The following is an 18,875-nucleotide window of genomic DNA, read 5'->3' as shown; positions in this document are numbered from 1 at the left end:
TCCTTGACAATTTCTAACTTAAGAAAACAAAAGCTTTACTCAATGTATTTCACAATTATGCATCCTAAAGTGTCAATATGTTGTACTCGATCTTGAAGATCTTTTCCAACCTAAATGGTTCTCTGATTCTATGATTTTATTCTGTGTAAAAAGGCAGCAGGCCACACAAAACCAGTTTCTCATTATTGGTAATTCATTCTTCTGCATCTTCAATAAGAAATTTAATACTAAAGCATTTGCTGATGCTCAAGATAGACTTTTTTATAATATACTGGTAACTTTATTTAAAAAAAAAAAAAAGTGATAAAAACAATCATTGATATTAGAAGAGAAATTGCCCAACTCCCACCTTTGACCAGCTCAGGTAAAAGTGAGAAGTGTCTTTGAAAAAAGGTAGTAGGTAGGCGCTGGATAGAGACTCGAACTCTTGTGGGTTACTCTGAGCAGTATTTATTGTAGAAGATTCGCAGGAAAAGCAGCGTTGGGTCACCTCCTCAGAGAGTGACAATCATACAGCAGTATAACTAGTCATTATATAGGGTTCTAACAGGTATTATGCAACTAAGCAAAATTTATCACTGTCTATCACTGTCGATATCTATCACTGTCGATATCCTCAGGTTCCTTCTGTTCCAGTGGTCTGCGGGTTCCACTTCTTCTTTCTTGGCAAGTACCGAACGAAAGGTCATCGGGTCGCAGGGCTAGCTTCTTTTGAAGTTCCACCTGTCTCATTTGTTTTCCATAGTTCACCAGTCTAGCATAGAAATCAGCAACCCTAAGAATAGCATTTATCAATGTCTTAACTAAGGGTACAAAACAAGCATAAGTTAACCACGCTCATGGTTCTGGGTAAGGACTATACAGGGGACAAGCTGAGACTTGCAGCCTTAGCAGCACAGCTTATAACACTGATATAGGCCTAAAATCCTAATTTCCTGTTTTCTTACAACAGTCTTCTGGGTGAGTTCTTTCTGCAGATATTTAAAGAAAAGTAAGTGATAAAGACGATCAATCAGGCGTATTTTATACAGATTATATTTTGAGTAATTCACATATTTTTAAACACTAAGGTGCCTGAACCCATTGCTACAGTCCAAGATTGGTAGTTTTATACAGCTTACGAAAAATGTTTAACAGATGCAGTCCTTTGCTCTGTGATCAGAACCTTACACTGTCTTTGGCAGGGTAAAACTTTTAATTAACCACTGTTAATTTGATTAAAATTATATGATACTTGCAAGCAAAATACATAATTTAGTTACAAGTGAAAATGTTTAATTGCCTCTAAGCCATGGTCATGCATGTCAAAAAATAATAAGCATTTTGAAAGTTGAATAACAATTGTTAAATTAGTATGTTAGTAAATGAGCAAAAACATTTTCCATATGAAAAGAGAAGTATGGTTGTGGCAGATTGCAACCCCCCTCCCTCCTTCAGTATGGCACATCTCCCCCTTTCTCTGCTACTTGAGGCTAACAGCTTCTTTTGTTTGGTCCAGAGCACCCTGGCTCCTGGGACATTAGCAGAAGGGAGTGCCAAGGCACACTGAGCCGCGCCCAGTGTGGGGGATGTTTGAAGGCTTCAGGGGCACCCACACTCAGTGTGGGGGGTGCACAGAAGCTTCTACAATGCCTACAGTCAGGTCTGATCAGATAACAAAAACGGGACTCTCGTCGAGACTCCGACCACTTTGCCGCGGGTCTCTCGGAGCACGAGCAAGATGCTGCCGCTGAGAGCCCCCTCCCCGGGATGGGGACTCCGCTTGCCTCGCCGCCACATGTGTAAGTAAAACTTCTCGCAGGATTGCGAGTATATTTATACTTTCGTGAACATATGCACGTATAACTTTCCGTGCTCCATATGAGGGCGTGTAAAATTAATCCTCACAGAATCGCGGGTGTATTTTCTTTCCGTGCACATTTGCACGTGTAAAATAACTCTCGCAGGACTGCGAGCGTATTATAAATTTACTCTCGCGGAATCGCGAGTGCACACTTTCCGTACTCACTACGAGTACGTGTATGTCTTTAAAAATAATCCCGCACCGTGTTCAGGCAAGTGTGTATTCCTCCGGGACTCAGGGACGGCTCCGGCATTGTTTTGGTGAAGCCACGTGCATGCACATTGTGGACCGCCTGTTGGCTGTATCAATGGCCGCCCCTCTCAATAATTTCCTCCACTGATATCCGAACCTGTATTTAAGTCACTTCTGGAATGCTAAAACCCTGTTCCTCGCCGGTCTAATAAAAGTTGGTTTTGGACCTTGTTGTCCCTTAAATTGACCTGTGGGTTGCCTCTGTGACAATGGTAAAATGTCATTAACCTTTAAATAATTTATTAAAAGTACATATTTTATAATCTTAATTTCAGAGTGGATACCAGTCTATTTAAGACGTAGAGATATTTTGTGACAGTCAAAAAACATAACAATGTAACTAAACTTGGGATAAGAACTCCACTTTTTTGTATGATAGCAAGTTTAAAGTAAACTCATTCACTTATTTCCAGTATCACAGGTGTTAAGTTTAAGGACTGTTAGTAGAAAGACCACACAATTTCCATCCTACCTTTGATATGAAACTATTATTGACATTCGAAATGGCAGGCAAGACAGGATGAAAACTGATGTTTTTTTTTCTTCTGCCTCCACACCTGTTTAATCTTAAAGTAGGTTTCAAGTACACCATGGATTCAGATAGTTCAGAAAAGGAAGAAACTGAGTTTTACTTTGTGTCACAAGGAAAAGATTAAAACACCAACCAACCATCCAACCAACCAACCAACCAAACAAACAAACAAAACAAAACAAACAAACAAACAGTAGAAAACCAATATCAATGTTCAACTTGTTGCCTGAAGATTTAAGCATATGCAGTTATGTCCCAGCCTAGTGAACTATAGCTGCACTCACAAATCCCTAATCAATACCACCTCACATGTCTAATAGCATTATTTATTTACTTATTTATTTACTTATTTGTTTACTTATTTATTTACTTATTTACTTATTTTTACCCCAGTAGGAAATAATTTTTGCTTTCCACAATGAAGGACAGGACTTCATTTCTTAGATAAGACCAGTATTCCTAAAAAATAATCCAACCTCCTATTGTTCTTTACAGATCATAATCACTTTGTGCTTCTGGTCATTCCTGTGTGAACTGGGGATTTCTTTGATCTCAATGGCTTAGTGTTTTATAACACCTTGCATAGAGATGTATTTTGGGTGAAACTCCTGCAGTGAAAATGCCTATTTTCCTTTCAAATCAGCTTTGCGATTCAGTGCCATAGAGAAGGTGATTGTCCTCTTAGGATATGGGAAGGGCTAAAAAACTGAGAAAAGAACATATAAGGGGGATACAAGCACCCAAAGTGACCTTAAGAATGGTCAGTACAGTAAAATGGGTGCAGTAAGAGTTGAGAAATGCTGGCTTTGACTTATTAGCCATGCCTAATGCAAAATAATCACTCTTTCCAAACTGAGCAATTCCAGGGGACTGTTTTCTCTTGTTTCTTCTCCTCCTCTCTTATGCCATGGTCAGTTTTATGGAAGCACTGAGTCCATAGACAACACAGACATAAAGACTGTAAAAGAAAAAGTAGTCTAAATATCATATATCCTCTGATGCAAGTATATGGTATTCTGCTTATTTCAGAAGAGTAATGAGGAGTATCTAACACAGTAGTGGTGCAATCCCTTCCTAATCTCACTGTGTAGAAGCCACACCAATTGATACTACTGAGCTAGAAACCTAATCCGAATTATAACTAGTTTAACTGTATCATAAACCAAAACTCAGTGGGATCAGTGGAAAGATGCTCAGGATCTGAGTATATGTATTGAATGCATGAGTTTGCTAAAAGCATTCACCAAAATTAAGAAACACTGCCTCAGAGAACAGCAGAGAAAAATTAGTTGTTAATGATCATTTTTCAGTCTTAGTTAAGGCATATGTTTGGGTTTTTTCTGGTATCACTTTCTTCAATCTGTCAGATATCCTGATTTGCCTAGGCACAAAAATAAATTATTATTTCTTTTCTTTCTTTACTTTATGTTAATGTAATGCACATGCTTCTTAATGATAAATGCAGCCAGATTTTAATAGTGTACAAAATGCAGGAGAAAAGAGCCAGACTGTTAAAACAACGTTAAACTCAGATACAGTCTGATAATGTAACTAAATCCTGTAACTAAGTGCTGCATGTAAGGACAACAAAGAAAACAATTTTTTTCTGTGTTCACTTTGTAAAAAGCTTCACCCTCACATCTACTGTGAAGAAAATTATCCCATGTAAATAATATTGCCTGATATGTTTGCAAGCAAAATTTGCAAGGCTGAAAAGAAACATATCTACACCATCAAACTAATGTTGTATTACAGAAAAACTAGATATCATAAATCTAGAATGTTAGTTGTTAAGACTACAGAATCTTTTTTTGACCTATAAATGTTATATTTATAAAATACATATTTTAACCTTTATGGTTTAACTACAAAGCAGAGGTAAGGTTTTTTTGTCGGTTTAACTGTATTTCTACACTTTAGAATATTAAGATATTAACGTATGATATTTAAATATTTTAAGGTAATAAAAATGCTGTAACATATTCATTTGTATGTTCTGCCTACTTTATGCTTCTTGGGACTCCATGAAGAGCTAGAGCTTTGCAGCCAAAGCAGATGGGTGCAAAATGTCTTTGTTTCACTAGAGCAAAACAAGTAACTGAGTAAGTACACTGGATTCCCCCTATCATTAGCTTGACAGAATACATCTGTCTCCTGCACCCTTATTTCAGTGTAAGCATGTAGACACATTTATATGCTGATTTGCTTCTTCTGTCTACATTCACAGTTCACTAGATTTCTTGTAGTATTAAAGATTAAGAAATAAATATTTAATACTCCTCACGGTATTTTTTTCACCTTTTTTCACATAAATTCGGGAACAATTGCTTCTTTAAAATGTCTATCATATCCCGTTTATCAAAGTCACTTAAGCAGCTTTGAGGAAAGATGACAACCACCAGCTATGTGAAGAAGTGGGAACTATTTAGTTAATTAAGGGAACATTGCCTCTTTCCAAAATGGTCACCTAAATGGTCAGTTTTGCCTTTGGTTCCATGAAGGTCTGGGGAAATTGAACTCTTTAAAAAAAAAAAAAAATGAAATTTTATATCATAATGTTGTTCTTTGATATAAACAAAAATAATATTTTGCATTTGAGGAACAACAGTAATTCCAAAATATCTCTTCCAGTGTAGCCCAGGATTATTTTAGCGGTATTTAACTCTAAAGCTATATGACCTAAAAGCACGATTTATTCCATTGTTAAGATAATTAAAACTACAATTTTAACAAGCTTCCCTCTATATCTAAATCAAACAATTGATCATAAGTTAGATATATGTGCCAGGTAGCATGGATTCTGTGATCTAGTTTCAGTGACTGTTTAAACCAGAACCAGGGCAATCTCTCTGTCTCTACAGTATCAATCTTATGCACAATTCTATGCACTGGACTTCAGCATTTCTAGTGGATTAGACAGTGTTAAGCTGTAAACAGGTTAGTGGGATGAAAATTCAGTGCCTGTAATGCTAAATTTCCAGAGAAATCCTTGGTATACTATTTGGCTTGGGCCAGTTGCTTCCTAAAATTTGCAGGAATAATTCAGAAGTTATCAGAAATATGCTGGATGCAGGCTAAGATAATTTCATAGTATGGATGTACTCAAATTCTGCCAGCTGGACTCAGAACTGCAGAAAAACTCTGGCACTGCTCAGTTTCAAATAATTGTAGCTATGAATATATATTAAAAGTCTCTTTCTCCTGTACTTTTCAGAACTAAGAGAAGAAAATAAAACATTTAAAGCATATTCCTTTTACAGTGGTACCTTGATTTTAAGGGCAAGTCTTCAGTAAACTCTAAAAATAGTGAGAACTGAGTTGGTAAGAACTGTAGGCAATCAGAAATGGCCTTTCTTCACAAATATACCTGCTGTGATAAGAGATGATAAAAGGGAAAATTTCTCTGAAAAGACTTTCATTTAACTATTACTCCATGACATGCTTGTCGTATCTTTGTAATAGGATCCATTGGGGCAATTATTTTGTGGCACTATAATGAAAAATGTAAACTGCTTAATTGCTCTCTTCTGGTGTCTTTTCTGGTTTTGGTAATCATGGAATCATTTTGGTTGGAAATGACCTTGAAGATCATCAAGTCAAATCATTAACCTACTACTATCAAGTCCACCTCTAAACCATGTCCCCAAGAACCTCATCTATATGTCTTTTGAACACTTCCCTGGGCAGCCTGTTCCAGTGCCTGACAGCCTTTCCATGAAGAAGTTTTTTTCTAATACCTAATCTGAACCTTTCCTGGCACAACCTGAGGCCAATTCCTCTTGTCCTATCACTTGCTACTCAGGAGAAAAGGCCAACACCCTCCATGATACAAGCTCTTCTCAAGCAGTTGTAGAAAGTGAAATGGTCTCCCCACAGCCTACTTTTCTCCTAACTAAACAACGCCCATTGCCTCAGATGCTTCTCATAAGACTTGTGCTCCAGACCCCTCAACAGCTTCATTGCCCTTCTTTGGTCATGCTCCAGCACCTCAATGTCTTTCTTGTAGTGAGGGGTCCAAAACTGAACACAGGATTTGAGGTGTAGCCTCACCAGTGCCCAGTACAGGGGACAATCACTTCCCTGGTCCTGCTGGCCACACTGTTGCTGATACAAACCAGGATGCTGTTGGCCTTGTGGGTCACCTGGGCACACTGCTGTCTGATATTCAGCCGCTGTTGGCCAACACCTTCAGGTCCTTTTCCACCAGGCGGCTTTCCATCCACTCTTTCCCAAGCCTGTAGCACTACCTGGGGTTGTTGTGACAACAGGACTCAGCACTTGGTCTTGTTGAACCTCATACAATTGGCCTCAGCCCAGTGGTCCATCTGGTCCAGATCCCTCTGTTTGGCCTTCCTACCCTCTAGCAGATCAACACTCCCCACCAAACTAGTTGTCATCTGTAAACTTACTGAGGGTGCACTTGATCCCCTCATCCAGATCACTGATAAAGAGATTAAACAGAACTGGCCCCAATCCTGAGCCCTGGGGAACACCACTCATGACCAGCCATCAACTGGATTTGACTCTGTTCACAACTCTTTGGGCCCATCCAGCCAGCCAGTTCTTCATCCAGCAAAGAGTCACCTGTCCAAGCCATGAGCAAACAGTTTCTCCAGGAGAATGCTGTGGGTAACAGTGTCAAATGCTTTACTAAATTCTAGGTAGACAAAATCCACAGCCTTTCCCTCATCCACTAAGCAAGAACCTTGAGACTTTTAAAACAATTAGACGATCCCACTCACATATGCTTATTTAAGTACTACATTTTTATTATAAGCAAGCAGAACTTAATATTGGACATAAAGAAATAAAGAGGTTTTTTTTCTTTGTTGTGTTTTGGGTTTTTTTGGGTTTGTTTGTTTTTTGTTTTTTGTTTTTTTTTTTTTTTTATCAGCTGTGCAGCAGTGTAGCAATGTAGCTTCCACTGGGGAAAAAACAGCTTTTAATCATCACTGATTGCTAGATGAACCTGACATTTTGTATCTCATAGTATTTTATTTCCATAAAGATATCACATCCATATCGCATCCAGTCCACAGCAAAACCTGCAAACCTGGTTTGACCTCTCGATGAGGTTAATCAGATGCACTGAGATAAAGAGGACTGGAAATAACTGAAACCTTGTGATAGAACACAGCAAGGACATGGTTGCTGCCTCTATTTGAAGTCTAAGTAAAGGACACGTCAGGTTTGACAAAACAGAGAAGAGAAATAGATAAATATATGCGTAAGTAAAACAAAATAGAAGAGCCAGCACATTTGATGTGCAAATCAACATCCTGGGCTTCTTAGAACTGCTATCTGCAGTAGAGAGAGAAATCCTTGGAATGACTCTGGGACACTACCAATCACTTAGGCTGGTAGTAAAATGCACACCTTGGTTTTAGTCAATATTCTTTCATGCAGAAGCAACTGCCTATTATGGGAAGCAAGGCACTGCTGTCTGGCTCTGCAGACTAAACCTATTTATGGGTTCCCCAGAGTATAAATAATAAACAAGCACAGTAACATGCTTATACAGAAATCCTTTTGTTTCACCTGATTCTTCATAAAGGGGGAGATTTCACAGCATCTTTTGAAATGAAGAAGTTTAAAAATGGGCAGATAATGAAGTCTTTTTTCTCCCTAATCTTTAATCATAAAAACTGACAGATTAGTGACATTTAACCTTGAGTGTCTTATTTTCCTAATGCTGAGATGGATTTTTTTTTTCCCTTTCTGCTACTATGTCCCATTAAACTGTTACTGTATGAAGTAATGATTTCAAAAGAAAAGAAAGTAATGACTTTTTGAAAGACATCTTTCAAAATGGTTTCACACCCACTGAATTCAGAAAACCTTTTCCTCCCAGAAGATCTGAACAATGTTGTAGGCTGATGCAACTTGTTTTAAACTTACTGACTATCTGAAACTGTTCCTTCTGTTCTTTTACAAGGAGGATGGAATTTACCCTCCTCTCTCGCTCTTTTCACTTTCTATACAATAGAGCCTTTCTTCTCTCTTCACCCTTGATCCACTTTTTTGGGATATTTTTTTGTTTGTTTGCCTTTTTTTCTGCTGTATGATTTATCTGACACCTCCCTCTGTGCTCTGCTCACACCATGTACAAATCTAATACTGACAAACCAGCACAGTTTAAATTATTCACGCTTCAGTGTACGTGAGTTGCAGTGCAACAATCAGCTGAGCAATTATTCCATTCATTGGTCTCTTCTGAACTTACTGACAAAAAATTGCAAGAAGATGAAAACTAGAATCCTGTGTTGCTAATGAAGGCCTGAGTCTGAGCAAAATAATTTCCATATAAGCAAACAAACAAATAAATAAAAAACCCTTAACAAGAATTATAATAAATGTATAAATACATAAATAAACTGAAAACATTATATTAAAAGTCTGTGGAACAATCTAAATAAGACCTATTTTTCTTATCTGATACAACAGCATAGAGTCACATGGAAATCTTCAAAATCTCCTTTGTTTTCTTAACAAGCTGCAAGACCATCATAGCAAGATCATTTAATTGACTTCTGGTTTACATGTCACAAGTAAAAATGAGCTTGTAGATGCTGTAAAGGAGGCCCAGAAACATTTATCTCTCTTCTACTGAAACAGCTCAGCTGACATGATACATTACACTGAAAGCCAGGTTTATACATCACAACATTTAGCATTGTGGGTCAATACAACAACTGAGATGTTTTGTGACACTTAGAAGAAGCACAGATTTTACACTTGAATTTTGTAGAAATTACAGGTGGTGTCAAAATTCATCTTCCTCTCAAAGGAAATCTACATTTTTCCTCAGTTTGTGTAAACTGAGAGAAACTTCTCCAGGACAGACAGTACTAGTGGTGGGCAAGAGGAAGGTGGCAGAGTATACAACATTCCTTCAGAAGATAAAGGCTTGGAAAAAATTATTCAAAAAGAGAGGTTGCTCTTTTGGCCCTGAACCACGTGAAATTATTTTGATTCAGTAATCCTCAGCTCATAATAACAGGAATCATGTAGGTGATGGTGTGTAGTTCTGTTAATGTATAAGCCAAGTCCTGGGCACATGCTCAAGCATGGTATCTCTGCAGTTGTCTATGTTACTTAAGTACAAACAGATATCCCACTACAGTTCAGTTTGTGCCAATTAACATTCTCTACCTTATCTAGACCCCTTTGCACCATGAAACACTGCTATGTGCCCTCAGATCACAAACCAATGTATGTTTTTCTTATAGCAAAACTCTACTGTGCTATGTTGTGACACCATTCTCAATTTGCTTCTCACAAATTGAACCTGTCTTTTTAGACAGAGAAACAGCAGCAGACAGCATAGACTACAGCAGCTCCCATCAAGACCGTGGCTGTTTTCACCTTTTGGAAAGAAAGCTATGAAGCCATATGCAAAAATATAAATCAATAATGGAACAGCAGCGGTTGTAAAGCAGAAATAATTGCCATGTTGCTATGTCAGAAACCCTTAATTCACTGTGCTCTTAGCTCATCAGCTGAAGGAACTTAAAATGTAAACCAACAGCAAAACTCCAGCTTACTGCAAGAAGTAACAAAATCCAAAGCAAGTAGATATGTGGGAGAACATGATCAGTCTAATGAACTCACATCTGCAGACAAACAACACTGGGTCCTGACTCAGCCTTCTGTAGTTATTTAGGAGTAGAGTGAAGGAGTGAGCAAGGTATACAAGTAGCTTGGTTAGGGGTGAAGAAAGCTGAAAGAATTGAGACATGTTACTAGAATGGTCAAACAATGGTACTAAATAGTGCTTAAGAATGAATAAAAGTCTAATTTGAACAAAAACTCCATTTTGTTTATGGAATTTATATTTCTCAAATAAATAAAATTAAAGTGACTGGAAGAAAACTGAATTGTAAAGATATTATTTAGTCAGAAATTCACAGAGCAAATAGTTTTGGTCCTTACTTTTCTTTGTGCTGTTGCATCATTTTCTTGTCTTACATATCAGAGAATCTAACAATATAATGAATTCAATGTAAGGTCACAGATGGTTTCAGTCAAACAAAACTTGTGTTGGGGGGAAAAAAAATCTTGTTGTTGAAATTTTTTGTGCAAACCTCACTATGGTCTAGGAGACTCTAACTGAAGGCAAGAGATCTTGTCTGACAGCCCAGGCAGCACAAAGGGAGGATAAAGTGACTTACATAACAGTATGCAGATCTTTTCACTGAATACACTGCTTATTGCAAACCAGGACCTACAGTCACCCTAATCTTGTACAAAGCAGCTCTATTTTGTGATTTCAGGCAGCATAGTTTAAAAGTCGTGTCTAGCAGTTAAGCTTTGAACAGGGAATCTTCTAACATATGCAAATTCTCAGAGTAACTTTTTTGGTATTTTGGTACTTCCGTGTCCAGGTCATTACTATTTTTCATGAACAGCCCTCTAAAATTCAGATCATTCCTATATTGTTGTTTGCCTTTTCTTTTTTTTTTTTTTTTTTAATTTCTCCTTTACCCAGCAGAAGAAACTTCCTCCATTTGTCCCAAATTTTTAGCATTGTTTCAAGAAAGCCATTGGCAACAAAAGCCCTGTTAATGGTTTCATGGTTACAGCTTGAAGCTAAAGGTGTTGCAGATAATCATAAACAGTTATATGGGTCTAATTCCCTCAGTCATTTTAAAAGCTACAGTCTAGTACTTTTACAGGAGATGTACAGTTTTAGTAGCTTTCTTGTGTGTTTCAGGATTACAAGGAATCGGCGGTTGCTGATTGCACTACCTACTTCAAAGAGTAAAATGACACATTGAGCACCTGGTAGGGTTCTTCTTCAAGCATCACAAATTCTTATATCTTGCAGAGCACTCAGCCCAGCCATACAGCCAAAGAAATTTTACTGTTAACAATTCATTTCTTCTCCCCTCTGCATTAGATGACTCTCAGGTGTCTTTCACAGCCTTTTAGAAGCAGAAAAGATCGAACTCACGTAAGTATATACAAAGTAATTTAAAGTAACAAGCAATTCAAAAACCGTCATGCAACATTGTCAGAAAATAGTGATTCATTTGGAGTGAAATCATACGGTTTTCAAGAACTTTCATTCACTACTGGGTTATTTCTGGAATCAGGAGGGAAGCATGGATTATGAGGAGGTTGTTTTCAAGCAGTTTGACTTACTGTGCTTAAGAAAAACAAAGGTATTGACTATGTGACTGGCTTTCATGTGAACAAAGAAAGATTTGGAAACGTGCCTGTTGGGGATTAGACTCCATGCTAAATCCTATGCTCGGTAGAATGCCAGAAGTCTAATCTGACTACTACCCCAGTTTTCCCTGAAGACCAGATATCAAGCACAGGCCTGAATAGTCTTTTCTGTATGGACACAGGGAAGCATGAATCACATTTTCTGGAGTCTGAGAGCACAAGCTAAGCTGTTGTGGTGACACAGCCAAAGGATTTTGTATTTTCCCAATAGATCTGAGCACTTCTGACTGAAGGCACTGTTTGGCAACAGAAGGAAATACTTCTGATCCATATGTTTGTAGTTAACAGATACGTCACTGCATTCTCTCACTTGGAGACAGATCAGTTCTCCCAGGAATCCCTCTCCTGAGAATAAAGCTTGCTTCAAAGAACCAGGTCAGGTACTGGAAGCAGTCTTGTCTTGGTGACATGGAGCTCCTCTTAGCTTGGAAAATCTCTGCTGCAAAGAGTTAAGTTAGTTCATTTAAACCTAGCTCTATATTGCTGTCTGGAAATCATAACTTATTCCCAGCTGTGCTAGATGCCAACAGTAGCTATTCTAAGATGGTTCTGATATATTTCCCTGGGCCTAACTCTTTCCATTTTAGAGGAAGTCTGTGCTCCAAAACATCTGCTGAGACAGTCGGATATGGATGGTTTAAATTCTTCTCTTAGGCACCCACAAACATTACTGAGTTGAGCTGCCCTGGATTTTATAAAAGCAAAGTTGAGGTACTAGAGAGAGTGCAGAGGAGGGTGAAGAAGCTGGTGAAGGGTCTGGAACACAAGTCTTATGAGGAACACCTGAGGGAACTGGGGCTGTTTATTTTGGAGAAAAGGAGGCTGAGGGGAGACCTTATCACTGTCTACAACTACCTGAAAGGAGGCTGTAGCATGGAGGGTGTTGGTCTCTCCTCCCAGGTAACAAGTGATAGGACAAGAGGAAATGGCCTCAAGTTGCCGCAGGGGAGGTTTAAATTGGATACTAGGAAAAACTTCTTCATGGAAAAGGTTGTCAGGCATTGGAACAGGCTGCCCAGGGAAGTGGTGGAGTCAACATCCCTGGAGGTGTTTAAAAGGTATTTAGATGAGGTTCTTAGGGACACGCTTTAGTGTTAGAGTTGGACTCGGTGATCCTGGAGGTCTCTTCCAACCAAAATGATTCTATGATTCTATGACAGTATGATTCTAAATCCATGTTTCTATGAAACTTTTGTCAATTAATCAGATTATTGTGCAATTATCATAAATTATTTATTGTTTATGTTACCATGCACATTGTTCCAGAATTTTCTAAGCTGCCCTTAACTGGACAGCATTATTCCTTTGTAAGAGACTCTGTGGCAGGGAAGTCAACACTGTTGCACTCAGCATGCATCTGACCTATTTCTCACAGTGACAGTTACTATCATGAATCCCCTTCAGCTCTGCTAAACAGTGAGTAGAAAATGTATTTTCTAGAAACACTCAGGAAAGCATGGAAAATCATCCTTCCATCTTCTTTGTCTGAGAGATTTCAGTCAGTAGCATGAGACCGATTTAGAGGATACAATATCCCAGGAAAATGGGGTATATTGCATAAGGGAAGTGAATGTAAGTTGAAAAAATTCAATACAATCTGATCACAATTTCACTCCATTTCTATCTATGGAGAAGAAGAGTAAGATTACTTTGAAAGCAGTTGTGTTGATGCTTGAATCAGTCCCTGTAAGATACATCATGTATGTATATAGTCTCAGGATATTTTGCAAAAGAAGACAAGAAAGTTGGGATGAACCAGTTGAGAATCACCAAACTAGACAACTAAACAATAACTTTCCTGTTTAAATAGTCTTGTAAGTTACCTCTCTCTAGCCTTTGCTAGTTCTTTGCACAGCAAGAACTTAAAAGATTATTAAGACCATTTTAGACTGAGGCAGCTCCAGATTTCGTTTCCACCTACTCATCTTAGACAACATCTTAGTTATTCTCCCATCTATTTTATACATCATCTTAAGAATTATCCTTGGAGGTAACTAGGCTAGGATTTTCTGTTTCCCATAGACAAAACAGAATTAAGACGTGATTTACCTCCTGTTAGATACTTGAAATTCATAGTGCTCTTTATTCCATCATAAACACACCTCAAAGGCCTGCAAATGTTCTGTATTTTCCTACATATTTATCTGATAAATTAAAACTGGATCTAGTGAAATTTACATTACTCCTTACAGGTGAGCTGACTAAAAGCTGTAAGTCTTAGGCATCTTACTTAAAAGAAAACAAATTTTATGCAATTATAAAGTGCCTCATAAAATTTTTGTTTTATTTCTACATTATAGAATTATCCTTATTATCATGTGATTCATAATGGGTGAATCTTTTTTTCCCAAAACCATGACATTGATAATTGGGTTTTTTGCATTGAAAACTAATATCCTTCTTTGTATTTCTGTGTATACATGTACGTGTGTATTTGTGCATGTGTAGGCACATGTGTCCAACAGAAAAATCTTACTCAAACGAGGTTGACTTTCATCGTAACTGTAACATGACATCTTGAAAACACTAAACTTCAGGTATTTCTGAGAAAATTGTATCTTTGCATACTTTTGGAATATATTCTACTCGTGATGCAAGGTATTGTACTGCTTTCATTCCATGAAAAGCTGTTATATCTTGTCTTCTGTTTTTGCGTGTTTATTTGTCCATATTGACTCACTGTTAGTCAGCAACAAGAATTCTAATTAAAAACGAGTCCTAATAGATTAATACCAACAATTCACAATTCCCTGACTTAAATCTCAACCCTGCTAAGTATTTGGGAATTTTAGTTTTAACTTCAATAGCAGCAGAATTTTATACAACAGGTACATGGAGAAACTAGAAGAATGAAGTAGCTGAGAAGACACTGTCATTTCAAAAGAGAAAAACAGAGATAACATTGTGTCCATATAGACTGACTTTCAGTATTCAAACTCTGTTAAATTATGTTATATCTCACAACTGTTATCATTTGGACTTTGATGAAAAAGCCCACTATTCGGTCTCAGAGAACATGTCGATATTTGGCTTGCATTCTACAAAAAGCTCATAAGCAAACAAAACATTTTAATTTAGCATGTATTTCTCTATTGGTATTTTGATAAACAGCACAACTATCACCTGGTATTACTCTTGTATATCAGATTTATATCCTTATCTATTTTTAAAAGGGAGAAGTTTAAACTGAAGTAATTAATACTGAATTATCATGACAAATCACTTAATTGTACTCTTTCCTTATCAAAAGACCAAAAGATGCAATTTCCTAACAACACAAATTATAGACAAAAACTGCATTAAAAGAACTGTATTCAAATCCATGAAAGTATAAAAAAAATCAAAATTGAAGACCCGACTTCAAACCTCTAGATACAACAGGGACCATGGTAAAGAACATAACCAGACCCTTGCTGTGTCTAGATTCTGAGTTTTAGTTATATCACAGTTTAAGCCACACTTCTAGTATCCTTATACCAGATGACCGACTGATGCGTTTCTTTGATTTTGGGGGTAGGATTTTGTTTTGTGTTAGACTTTGATTTGTCTATTTTGCAACAGTACCAGGTAGAGTAGACTCAAAAGGAATATTAAAATACACTTAAAACAATTATTCTGTCCAGAATTGAAAAACAAACAAACAAACAAAAAAAACAAAAACAAAACCAAAAACAGAATCACCAGAAAAATCACAGCAGAATTTCCATAGTACACTACTCAGTAATTACTTATTTTAAGAGTTTGATCTCATCAATTAAAAGCTTTTCATATTATTGTAAATTCAAGTCAGGTTTACTGTATATTTATTTTCCCTTTTAAATTTTGTATTATATTGTGAAAGTAATGTTGGATATGCACAGCATTTCCACTTGGCTTTTCTGTTTCTTACAGCATATTTCCTTATTGTACTCTCTCCTATAGTAGTCACTGTGGACTGATTCACATGGCCAAATCATGCTCTGTCTTGCAGAGTGACCACTTGTGAACAACCAGTGCTGCTGCCCCACATGGAGTTCCTTAAGCCTTTGACCCACAAATTGTGTTTCACTGATATGTTTCACATCCATGGGCCAAAACTCACCCCGATTTTGAAAGAAGACATGGGTACAAGAAGAAAAGCACCTTTTTTAGTTTTATGCACCTGTGAACCAGAACTAAGCAAATAGATGACTGCCTTTCAGTCAGTTGTCACCTTGTACAGATCCATTCACACAAAGAAAATGTCCCTCTTCTCAGTCATTACATTACACGTTATCACAAACCAAGACTGCTAAAAGTCAGTAAGTCACTTTGAGCAGGCAAATATACTATAGGCATGACAGTTACAGATTTTTTTGCAGATTCCAACAAAGCCTGTATCAGGCATATCAGTAAGATCACAGGGAATCCTACCCAAAGAGGAAGAATTCATGGAATTTCCGTGTGATACAAGCTCCAGAACATCATTTCTGTGATCATATACACTGCAAAGGCCAGCATTCAATTGTTTTTCAGACTTTCCTAAACTAGCACAGGTGAACTATGAACACCAGCAAGAACATAAGCCTGGGTGTAAATATTTTGAAGTTACTATAGCAGGAACAGACAACTATCTTCTCCCTTTGTAGTGTACATCACCATTAAAAGACATCAATGCTTACAGTGCATTATCCTGGCTCATACAGCTGGACCTTAACAGTAAGGAAACAGATGCAGCTCTAAAAAATGGATCCAAACAAAAAAATCATCTGCATTCTTAGAGTGCCACAGCTGAACTACTGAATGTGAAAACAGACATCAGACTGACAGTCTGAAAACTGGACTATCAAGGAACCACCACTGAGAATACTACCAGGATCATCATGGCCTGTTGCATCCCAGGATCAAAGTTTAGAGCTTTGCATAGGCATGTTCAGACTAGCTTTATGCCTCAAAGACTGAATCCTAAAAGGGATTTTGAAGGGAAGCTCCAGAAATTATAGTCTTCCCACTGCTGGTCATCTAGACTAGGAGTTATGCCTTTACCTCAGGCTTTAGTGGTCTGTAGCAACCTGTGACACTTGGAGAAGAAGAGAGCAAAGGCAACAGTAGGCTGTGCATGTCTGCTGTGTGATGTGCATGTTTTGTTGCCCAGAACAGTGAGTAAAGTGGGATTATTTAGCAAAACAAATAGTTTTAGTACAAACACAATTGAACAGGTGGGTCATACTATGGAGTTGTTGCAGAAAAAACAATCTAATCTTAACTCCAGAAGAACAAGCAGACATATATGCTGGTTGAGTCTGCAGTGCTTTGGATGTATGCTTGAATGATAAGCTAAAACACCCTGGATAAATCCAGTAAATTGTACTGGTACAAAACTCTACCAATTTTTTTAAAGTCATGGAAAAAAAAAAAAAGTATGAAACACTTTTTGTTCCTGTTAGAAATGTTATCTTGTTTCTTATTTGTATGTTCTAGACTCTGTGTTTCTGAGGCTAAGACTTCAAGAACCTTATTTTCATGTTGTTTTCTGGCAACCCTTTCATTTATTAATAAAAACTGAGATTCTTACATAGTCACATGAACCTAGGCTTCGGGAAAACACTACATGTTGAACAGCTTCGCATACAGTCCTATAACTTACAACTATGGCACTGGTGGAACTCACCTGGGCATCAGTAGAACTGTACTGGTACACATCCACAGAGCATTTGGGCATCACATACCTAAGTGCAAAGATGGACTAATTTTAGAAGAGAACTGGAACAGGGAAGGTGAAGAATGTTTACTATATCTGTAACAGTAAAGGAAATAATGCAAAAGACGTCTCTGATTCACAAATGAACTGGCATGGCTTGGTTGTATCCATTCTGTGACCTTCTCGTAGCAATCTGGATACATCCAAACTGTGTACTTAGCCTACACTAAACTGCAGAATTACATCTGGGAAACAATTTGAAGAGTGTTAGTCTACCAGGGTGAAAAACAGACTAGAGACTATTGCAACAATCAAATAAGCAGCATAAGCAACTGAGTTTTAGTGTTCACATAAGAGGAATATCACTGTAATTCTACCCTGAATGAGATCTGTAGATAATGCTATTGTAGCCCATATGGTTAAGGATGACGTAATCATCTGTTGAACAAAGCAAAGAAAAGAAACCAAACTACAGTGTGGAGAAGGTGAAGGAGGGAGAAAGGATGGGAGCTGCCTCTTATGGAAATGTTTATTCTGCTGAGCCATTACTGTTGCTCATTTGCTTTTTGCTCTCCCAGTTGCCTGTAAGGAAGAACACAAAAAGCTCACCCTGCATGTGAATAGTACTCAGTAATAGCTCAAGTCAGAGAGGCAAATGGTTCTTTGGGGGACCTGAAACTGAGAAGCATCTTTGGGAACAAAACCAAAACATGATTTGATAAGATAGGAGAAATTGAAGAGAGCAATGAAGGTGGGACAGACTTTAGGACTAAGGAGCTAAGATAGGTATTTGAGACTTGGATGGTTAAGGGAGCATTGAGATACAGTCAGAATTGTTTAGGAGAAAAGAGGAAATTGAAGAGTTCAAGATAATGAGGAAAGATGTTAGTGGGCCCTAGAGTTCTTAGAATAATTCATGATATAAAAGAACTCTCTCACTGATTGGAATTTCTTCTTGTTAGGAACCTAGATCTGTTGAGTAAATAAAGGATCCACAAATCCTTTCCAAATAATAGTAGTCTAGATGGGCAGACTAACCAGCCTAATAATCTCAATGCTTTCAACATAGATGAGAGAAGGATTAACCAAGGGGCTGGATGATACCTTGAGGACAGGTAAGGGTAAAACTGTGTTTTCACTAGTCTAAAGCTCATATTCTGTTTTGGAAGGGTTTGGGGAGGATTTTTAAAACAAAACAAAACAAGCACACTGTGTTTTATGTCCAGGAGAAAAAGAAGCACAGTCAAAAACAATAAATAAGATTATTTTTACTGCTGGCAAATATTAATATATAAAAACAGGGGAATAGTGAAACAGCCAAATCAATTTGAAATGCTTGACTGCAGAAGTTATTTTCA

General features: G+C 37.5%; 1 long non-coding RNA gene across 1 annotated transcript in view; it reads right to left on the bottom strand.

Moving 5' to 3' along the window:
- LOC110362095 (uncharacterized) overlaps positions 1 to 18,875 on the bottom strand; it is a 140,961-nt gene that overhangs the window by 73,005 nt on the left and 49,081 nt on the right. The window contains exon 2 of the long non-coding RNA XR_010471109.1: positions 17,488 to 17,545. This is a non-coding gene — a long non-coding RNA (uncharacterized LOC110362095). The remainder of the gene's footprint in view (positions 1 to 17,487; positions 17,546 to 18,875) is intronic.

Source organism: Columba livia, chromosome 3 (genome assembly GCF_036013475.1).
Source record: "Columba livia isolate bColLiv1 breed racing homer chromosome 3, bColLiv1.pat.W.v2, whole genome shotgun sequence".
NCBI lineage: Eukaryota > Metazoa > Chordata > Aves > Columbiformes > Columbidae > Columba > Columba livia.
This window is presented reverse-complemented; position numbering and strand designations above follow the sequence as displayed.